Here is a 9,349-nt window from a genome sequence, read left to right on the forward strand (position 1 = left end):
ATTTTTGCCTGAATTGATAGCTAACATTATAACTCTGTTGACTTGTAATTGTGTAAATCAATATTAAATCACTGATAAAAATTAAAAAATAATAAAGAAGGCAGGCAGGCCATTGAGGGGGTAGTTGAGTGAAGGGCCCCCTTCCCTTTTGGTTTTCATTGCTGTGAGTCGGCAGAGGCTCCATGCAGTGAGTTTTGGATACCGTGCAACCCCTACAAGGACCACTGCTTTCTTCTCCTGGTGGAGGTCTGGGCTTTCAGCCTCTAGCAGGCCCCTGAGCACTGAGGCAGGGCTAGGGCTGGGCATACTTGTGCGGTGTGGTCATGGGACCTCCGCCCTCCGCTCCTCCTCTGGGCTCCCCTCTGGTCCAGCCCCTCTTCCTAACCCTCCCTCCACACCACACCCTGCCCAGAGACCCCTGATGACCTGAGGTTGTCACCGACCAGCAAAGCCCAGCCTGGTCCTCATGAGAATGTGGTGGGAGGGGTGGGAACAGAAGGCTGTGAGACAGGGTATGGCAGGGTCAGGGAGAGACTCTGCTGTCCTCTTCTCATTCTGTTTGTTCTCTTGAGAAGCACCAGTAGCATTTCAGGGACCCCATTACCCTCAGGATGGGCTTCTCAGTTTACCCTACCACACTCCCCACCCAGACACTGCCAGAAGGCCCCATGCCTGTCCCAGGTGTGGGGCCTACAAGAGCCAATTACAGGAGTCATAAGGGCAGCCCAGAGTCTCAAGTGTCTCCCTGGACTCCTTGCTTTTCCAGGCAAGATGTCCCAGCCTCTCCCCCACCCCTAATCCCCTCGCCTCCCCACCCAGGGAAAGCATTGTCTGGCACCACTTTGCCTCAGGAGGGCACTAATCCTGTCAAGGGGGCCCCATCTTTCTGAATTCATCTGACTAATTACCCAAAGGCTGCACCTCATAAGATCACCACATTGAGAGTTAGGGCTTCAATGTGTGAGTGTGGGGATAGTGGACAAAAGCAAGCAAGTGGTCGGGGTCAGGCGGTGGTCCTGCTGGTTGACACATTACAGTGTCACATTACAGTGTACAAGGACCCAGGTTCAAGCCCCTGGTCCCCACCTGCAGGGGGATAGCTTCATGAGTGGTGAATAATAGTAGTAATAACGATAATAATAATAGCAAGCAGTCCATACAGAGTCTCTCATGTTCCTAGGTGGGAGAGAGCTTGGGGCCCTGTCTCAACCTCACTGCCTCATCTCCATGAAAGCTTGGTGGTTTCAAAACTTGCCTCAGTCCCTTCCTGTTCTAGAAGTTGGTTCCAGCAGGCAAAAATGCTGAGAGAATCCAGTGGAGAGTCCAGTGGGTTGCTGATTCCCAGGGATGAGGGGGTGTCTGTCTTAAGAAAGGGTTCTTGGGGTGGAGCTGGGCGGTGATGCACCCAGTTAAGTGCTCATAGTACTAAGCTCAAGGATCCAGGTTTGAGCCCCCCACCCTGATCCTCCTCAGCAGGGGAGAAGCTTCACAAGTGTTGAAGCAGGTCTGCAGGTATCTCTCTTTCTCTCTCCCCCTCTCAATTTCTCTCTGTCCTGTCAAATAACAAAACAAAAAGAAAAAAAATGGCTGTCAGGAGCAGTGGATTTGTTTGTAGTGCAGGCACCAAGCCCCAGTGATAACCCTGGAGGCAAAAATAAATAAATAAATTAATTAATTAATTAATTAATTAATTAATAAAAAAATAAAGAAAAAAGAGTTCTTGGGCTTTCTTCCCATCCTAGGAAGCAGACCTGTGCTGGCCTGGGCCAACGCCTTGCCCTCTCTGAGCTGTGCCCTCCTCTGGCTACCCAGTGGTTCTGAGAGGGTACTCAGAGCTCTGAGCCTGCCCCACATCTAGCTGATGTGTGAGCCTGGAGTTCTGATTCCAGAGAAGCCCATAGCACCCCGATATCCCCTCACCCCCCACCCCTGCCCTTGGCAGAAGCCAGCCCTGAGGCAAGACTCAGGAGAGGGATGTATTGCCCCCCTCAGTTTTCTTTCTCTCTCTCTCTCTCTGTCTCTAGCCAGGCTCAGGCAAGGGAGGGTTGAGGAGGGCTCAGATTCCTCAGGGAAGGAGGGAGGCAGGGGCAGGTCCTTTGTGCTCCTCAGGAAGCCCCCCCCAACCACCTCCCCACCCTACTTGGCAGAGCTGCTGTCAGAAGAGTCCCATGGGCCCTCCATCAGGGGGACAGAGTGGGCCCGTCCAAGGATGGGAAATTTGATCATTAAGAAACCCTCCTGGCTGTCTGGAGGAATTTAATTAAATTGCTGGAGAATGCTGCGAGAGGGGCCACATCTGGAACCAATATGTGGCCTTTGATTTTCCCCTCCTCCCCTCCCTTGCTTCCTCACTCTCTCCCTCTCTGATGCTGTAAAAGGGAACTCTGCCGCCTCTGAGGACGGGTTTCTCTGGGACTGGATTCTTGGCAGGCAGAGAAGCCAAAGACAGTGATGCGGTGGCAGAGGTGAGAGCAGAGGAGGAGGAGACAGAGACAGAGACAAACAGAGACAGAGCCAGGAAAGTAAGGGAGGATGGCTGTGCTGTGACGTGGGCTCTGGCTGTGATGGTGTTCAAAGCCACAAGAGATGAAGCTGCATGCCACAGACCAAAAGAGTCTTCCAGAAGTTTCCACATCGGGCCAGGAAGTCCCTGGGTTTATCAACCCCCAGCCCTGCTTCCACTGTGGGGTGAATCCTCCCCAGTGCCCCTGCAGTGTAGACGTTGGTCTGCACTGTTTGCAGACTAGAGGGGAAATGACTGGCACAGTGGTGGTGAGGGCTTGGCTCCAGGCCTGCCTGGACCCTGTGTGGCCCTGCTGCCTGAGTCCCTGTGGCCATGATGACTTCTCTGGTTGCCAGGCCAGCAGGGCAGATGGCAGGCAGGAAGCTCCCAGTAGGCCTGGGAGGTGTGGGATGCTGGCAGGAGGCAGGTGTAGGCTGAGAGGGGCAACTGGGTACAGAGGTGGGGGATTTCTCTCTGTCTCTGTGCAACAGGTCCTCCAAGCCCCAGGTGGAAGACCTAGCCCTTGATGAGGTCAGAGTGGGTGTTCACGGGCATGGGAATGAGCGGCTAGCTTTCCAGTCCTGAGTCCCTTAGCTCAACCATGTAACCCTCCTCTAACTCCCTTAGCTAGTCCATTTCTTATACACTAAGAATCCTGTCCCTGCTCTCCTGGTTTACTACTCCCTCTCCCACACTCACCCACACCCCCATCCCCATCCCATGACAACTGGGGCTGCTGGGAAAGGCACTGTCAAGATGATCTCAGTCCCAAGAGAGCTGAGCATGTAAAGCTTGGATCTTGCCATGAAGAGCTCGGTCTAACCACATGGGAGGTGCTATAGCACTAGAGGAAGCTCCGCTGCTATCGTCTCTCTCTGAGTGAGTGAATGAAAACGTGGCCCAAAACAGTGAAGCTGTGCTTGTGTGCAGCCTTGGCTTGGTGGGGAGAAGAGATGGCCTCTCCTGACAGGCAACTTTGAGGTGTCCTCTTTCCTCCCTCAGATCCCAGCACCTGCCCACTGAGCCAATGTGGCCTCCCTTGGAAGGCCCTGAAGTGACTTCCCTGCAGAGGGACCCTCATTCTAATCCTGCCCTGACCCCTCAACCCAAAAGCTGAAGCTCACCCCTGACTTGAACATCCCACACGACTCTTCCTCTGAAAACTGTGAGCTTAGGGCAGGAGATGCCTCCAGCCTGTCCCCATTGTAACTCCAGGCTGGTGCAGGAAGGATCCCAATATGTTTATGGGATGGATTTGTATGACGCAGTAAGGGCAGACAGTGACAAACCTAGCTGGGCCAGCAAGATAAGCTCACCCAGCAAGCTATTTAGTCTGTCATGGGCTTGACCCAGGTTCTAGCCTATACCCCACCACACAGGGGAAGCTTCAGTGTTAGTCTCTCTCTCTCTCTCTCTCTCTCTCTCACTCTCTCTTAAAAAGTTGGCTTGAGGGGTAAAGCCCCAGTGATAGCAGAACAGAAAAAAAAAAGTGATTCAATTTTCTGGTATGAAAGAGAAATGAGGCCCAGGGAGCCCTTAAAGATGCTTCTTGGGGTGGGGGTGGGGCGGTAGATAGCATAATGGTTATGCAAAGACACTCTCATGCCTGAGGCTCCGAAGTCCTAGGTTCAATCCCTCACACGATAAGCCAGGGCTGAGCAGTGCTCTGACAAAAAAGAAAGAAGAAGAAGAAAAAGAAAAAAGAAAAGAAAAGAAAAGAAAGAAAGAAAGAAAGAAAGAAAGAAAGAAAGAAAGAAAGGGAAAAGAAAAATATGCTGCTTTGGGGGTGCCAGTTCCTGGGGATGGCTAGTATATGTGGGAGGGACTCTCAGAGGGTCCCTGGCATATGCTGGGACTCCTGCCTGGCTTTCCCTAATCCTCCCCCTGTCACCTGCTAATTGCCCTTACTGAGAGAAGCCCTCTTTGTTACTCCTTCCCCAGCCCCTCAGGCCCCCATCTGTCTCGAGCCTCGTACATCATTAGCTGGGCTGCCTGGGTCACAGTCCTGTCCCATGCCCTGACATGGCCCCAGCGAATACACGAAGGAAGGCAGTAAAAACGTGTTGATGGAGGTGCTAAGCCCTGCTGCATTCAGGTGTGGCCTTGTGAGCTGGGAGTGGGAGAAGAACACTGCAAAGTTCTGTCCTCCGGCTCTGGTGTGCTAGGTCTAGGGAGGGAAGTAATGCTAAAGTTGGGGTTCGAGGGGGGGCTGGTGAGGAATTGCCACCTTGGGGCCAGGTGGTGGCACACCCGGGATAAGCACACATGGTACTAAGAGCAAGCACCGGTCGCAAGAATCCCAGTTTGAGGTCCTAGTTCCCCACCTCCCCACCTGTAGAGGGGTTGCTTCACAAGTGGTAAAGCAGGTCTGCAGGTATCTCTCTGTCTCCCTCCCTCTCTATCTCCCCCTCCTGTCTCAATTTCTCTCTGTCCTAGCCAATAAAAATGAAAAAGTGGATACGGGAGCAGTGGATTTGTAGTGCCAACACTGAGCCCCAGTGATAATCCTGGAGGCAAAAAAAAAAAAGGAATTGCTGCCTTATAGGACAGAGGCTGTGGTCCAGGAGGTGGTCTAGTGCACTGGATAAGGCACTGGGCCCTCAGGCATGAGGTCCCTAATTCAATCCCCATGTTGCATGGGTCAGAGTGTGCTCTGGTTCTCTCTCTCTCTCTTTCCTTCTCCTTACTCTAATAATTTAATGAATTTATTATTTATTTTTTAAAATTTCTTTATTGGGGGATTAATGTCTTACATTTGACAGTAAATGCAATAGTTTGTACATGCGTAACATTTCTCAGTTTTCCACATAACAATACAACCCCACCAGGTCCTCTGTCATCCTGTTTGGACCTGTATCCCCCCACCCCAAAGTCTTTTATTCCACCAACTCCAGTTCAGGTTCTACTTGTGTTTTCTCTTCTGATCCTGTTTTTCAACTTCTGCCTGACAGTGAGATCATCCTATATTCATCATGATTTATTTCTAATAGAGAGAGTCCAGGCTGTGGTGCACCTGGTTGAATGCATACACTATAGTGTGCAAGGACCCAGGTTCAAGCCCCCAGCCACCACCTGCAGGGGAGAAGCTTCATGAGTGGTGAAACAAGACTGCAGGTGTCTCCTCGTCTATGCCTCCCTTCCCTCTCAATTTCTCTCTGTTTCTATCCAATAAATAAACAAAATATTTTATGTGTTTTTTATTTATCTATTCCCTTTTTATTTATTTATTTATTTATTCCCTTTTTGTTGCCCTAGTTGTTTTATTGTTGTAGTTATTATTTGTTGCTGTTATTGATGTCATTGTTGTTGGATAGGACAGAGAGAAGTGGAGAGAGGAAGGGAAGACAGAGAGGGGGAGAGAAAGATAGACACCTGTAGACCTGCTTCACCATCTGTGAAGCGACTCCCCTGCAGGTGGGGAGCCGGGGACTCTAACCTGGATCCTTACTCTGGTACTTGCGCTTTGCGCCACATGTGCTTAACCCACTGTGCTACCGCCCAACTCCCTATTTATTCCCTTTCGTCCCCCTTGTTTAATTGTTGTAGCTGTTGTTGTTATTGACGTCGTCGTTGTTAGATAGGACAGAGAGAAATGGCGAGAGGAGGGGAAGACAGAGGGGGAGAGAAAGACAGACACCTGCAGACCTGCTTCACCGTCTGTGAAACGACTCCCCTGCAAGTGGGGAACCGGGGCCTCAAACTGGGATCCTTAGGGCGGTCCTTGTGCTTTGCGCCATGTGTGCTTAACCTGCTGTGCTACTGCCCAACTCCCCAATAAACAAAACATTTTTTAAAAATGAGAGAGGACCTGGGCTGGGCAGTGCACTGAGGTGGGGGTGGGGGGCAGTGTGTACTTGGGGCACCCAGCAGGATCCTCCTGCAATCTTCGGATGGGGGGGAGCACTTTTGTGAGCCCATCTAACATAGTAAGAAAAGAAGGCTTGAGGAGGGCTGAGGAGACAGCATAATGGTTATGCAAAAAAGACTTTCATGCCTGAGACTCAAAAAGTCCCAGGTTCAGTCCCTAGAACCACCATAAACCAGAGCTGAGCAGTGCTCTGGTCTTCCCTATCTTATCTCTCTCTCATTAAAATACAATAAATTATTTTAAAAAGAAGGAGGAGGAGGAGGAGGTCTGGGGCAAGTACAGAGTGGTCTCCACCATAGGTGAGTGACCGAGGTAAGTGATTGGAAGCCTCCCTCCTGGGGCAGAGAGGAAGCCTTCCAGAATGTGGGGGCCACTGCTGAGCAGAGGGTAAGGACCCTCTGAGACCAAGAAGCTGTGGGAGCATCTGGGCCATGGGTCTGATGGGGCACAGCTGGAAGGTGGCAGCCCAAACCCCAGGGTACACTTCAGAAGGGGCAGCACAGCCTCCCCAGCTGCCATCCACACGCCCCCCATATCATGAACCCCACCAGGAGGGAGGCCTGGGGCCCTTCTCCACTGGCCTGATGGGGCGGTGATATACAGGGTTTTAAATAAATGGATCTCATTAGGGACATGCTGTCTAGCTGGAGAAAAATGATGCCCTTCCCACCCCTGCTGCCCATTTCCAAAAGAAAAATCTAATGCTACAGAGGAAATTGCAGGAATACAGATCGTTTTATTTAAAAAACCTTGACCTCCACTTAAAAAAAAAAAAGCCATTAGCCCCTCTCTGGCCCCCAACCTCAGAGGCTGGTGGGAGGCTCTGGGTTCTCAAAGACTTACTGTGCATGGTAGCGGGCAAGGTGAATAAATCTTCACGTGTCTGAAGGAACTTTCCCAGATCCCCAAGTCAGAGGCAAAGAAAACTGGGGAAAGCCCACTGCCACCCCCCTCTTCCTCCTCTTTCCTTTTCCTTTCCTTTGGAACTCTGATCTCTTTGATGGTGTAAGGAAAAAAAATAAGGTTATATTTCACGCCCCAAAATATCAGCAATCAGCAAGCTAAGGAAGTGGGGGGCCCACGGGGAGGTTCGCCTGCGATTAGGCCCATGGTTTAATTATTTAACGCCTGCCTGGGCTGTGCGGCCTGGGAACCCTCTCCTGGCAAGGGTTCAAGAGCTGGTTATAAATAATCATAACAAGTAGATCCTCAATTAAGCCAGTAAGCCTGGGAACCCAGGCCACGTCCGTCCCTCAGCCCCTCCTTGTTCTCAGCCACTGAACCCCCATCACTGCACAGCTCCCCCCCCCCCATGCTATTTGCAATGAAGAGCCTGCATAACTCCACTCGCCACAGAATAATCACAGCAAGATGTGGTGGGGCCTTGGGTGAGTGTGGGGTGGGGGGTGCTAGGCAGGGCCTGGGGCTCTGGAATCTTTTCTGAAACTTTGGGGAGCCCTGAGGCTTTATCCTGTGCCCCTTGCTGCCACCCTTCTACTTCTGATTCCCAGGGAAGGGGGTGGGTGGGGGGAAGGGAAGAGCAGTTCTCCAGAAGAAAATGCTGGAGCGTTGCTGTGTGGGGTGGGTCCTAGGTTTGGGGATTATCTTGTTTTTGTTGTTGTTGTTGTTTAAAATTGTTTATTCACCAATGAGAGAGAGGTCCAGGAAGTGGTACAGTGGATAAAGAATTGAACTCTCAAACAGGAGGTCCTGAGTTTGATCTCTGGCAGCACATGTACCAGAGTGATATCTGACTCTCTCTCTCTCTCCTCCTGTCTCACTCATTAATTAATAAATAGAATAATTTTTTATTTGTGGGATTGGATTTGGATTTCATGCTTGAAAGTCCATTGCTCTAGCCAGCACACTACCTCCTGGGCCATAGGGATTTGTTCTTTCTGACAAACCTCAGCTTTTCTGAGTTCCTATACTTCACTTTCTGGACCTTGTTTCTCTCTACCTATAATAGGAAGAAATTTCCCAACATAGGTTGTCCAGCACATTACCTCCCTTTGTACCTTGCTGTAGTGTGACCAGATCATCAGAGGTGTTTGGGGGTTGTTGTTTTTGTTATAGAGATAGAGCGCTAAAGAGACCACATCACCAAAGCTTCCTTCAGCACAGTGGAAGCTGGGCTTGAACCTGGGTGGTCCCTATGGCAAAGCAGCAAACTATCTAAATGGGCTATTTCACTGAGCCCCCTCTGAGGTTTTGTTTGTTTTTGCTTTATTTTTTTTTATTAGGTAATGAGAGAGCAAGAGAAAAAGAGCAAGAACCAGAGCATCACTCCAGCACATGAAGCAGGAGGTCAAACTCAAGACCTCATGCTTGAGAGTCCAGCACCTCACCCACTGCAGCCCATGCTGCCACCACTTGAGTTTGAGCACAGCGCTCGAGTTGGGATGGACCACAACATCTCCTGGGAGTGTCTTATCCTGGCCTGTGGCCAGGTGCTCTCCTGAGATGCTAAGGATGCTGTGTAATCAGTACCAGTGGAGTGAGTGGTGCAGGACCCTCTCCCATCAATCCATCTTCCCATGAAGGCTCTAGCCCTCAAAGTGCAGTAAGGCTGTGTCTTGGGTCTACAAAGCAGGGTGGTACCTAGCCGGGCAGAACACACCTTACCATATGCAAAAACCTGGATTTAAGCCCCCCCCAGCTACAACATGAGAGCACAATGCAAAGGGGAAGCTTCCTGAGCATGGAGTAGTGCTATGATTTCTCTCATCGTCCTCTTCCTCCTCCTTCTTCTCTCTCTCTCTTTCTCTCTCTTCCTGTCTGTCTCTCCTTCTAGCTGGAAAAAAGGGGGGGGCTGAAGTGTCCACCAAGAGTGCTAAGGAGATAGTACAATGGTTATGCAAAATTACTCCTACTTGAGGTTCCAGATTCAATCCCCAGCACCACAGTAAGCAGAGCTAAGCAGTACTCTGGTAAAACAACAACAACAATAAAATGAAACCCACCAATAGCATCAGAAG

The sequence above is a fragment of the Erinaceus europaeus genome, chromosome 10, assembly GCF_950295315.1.
Source record: "Erinaceus europaeus chromosome 10, mEriEur2.1, whole genome shotgun sequence".
Lineage (NCBI taxonomy): Eukaryota > Metazoa > Chordata > Mammalia > Eulipotyphla > Erinaceidae > Erinaceus > Erinaceus europaeus.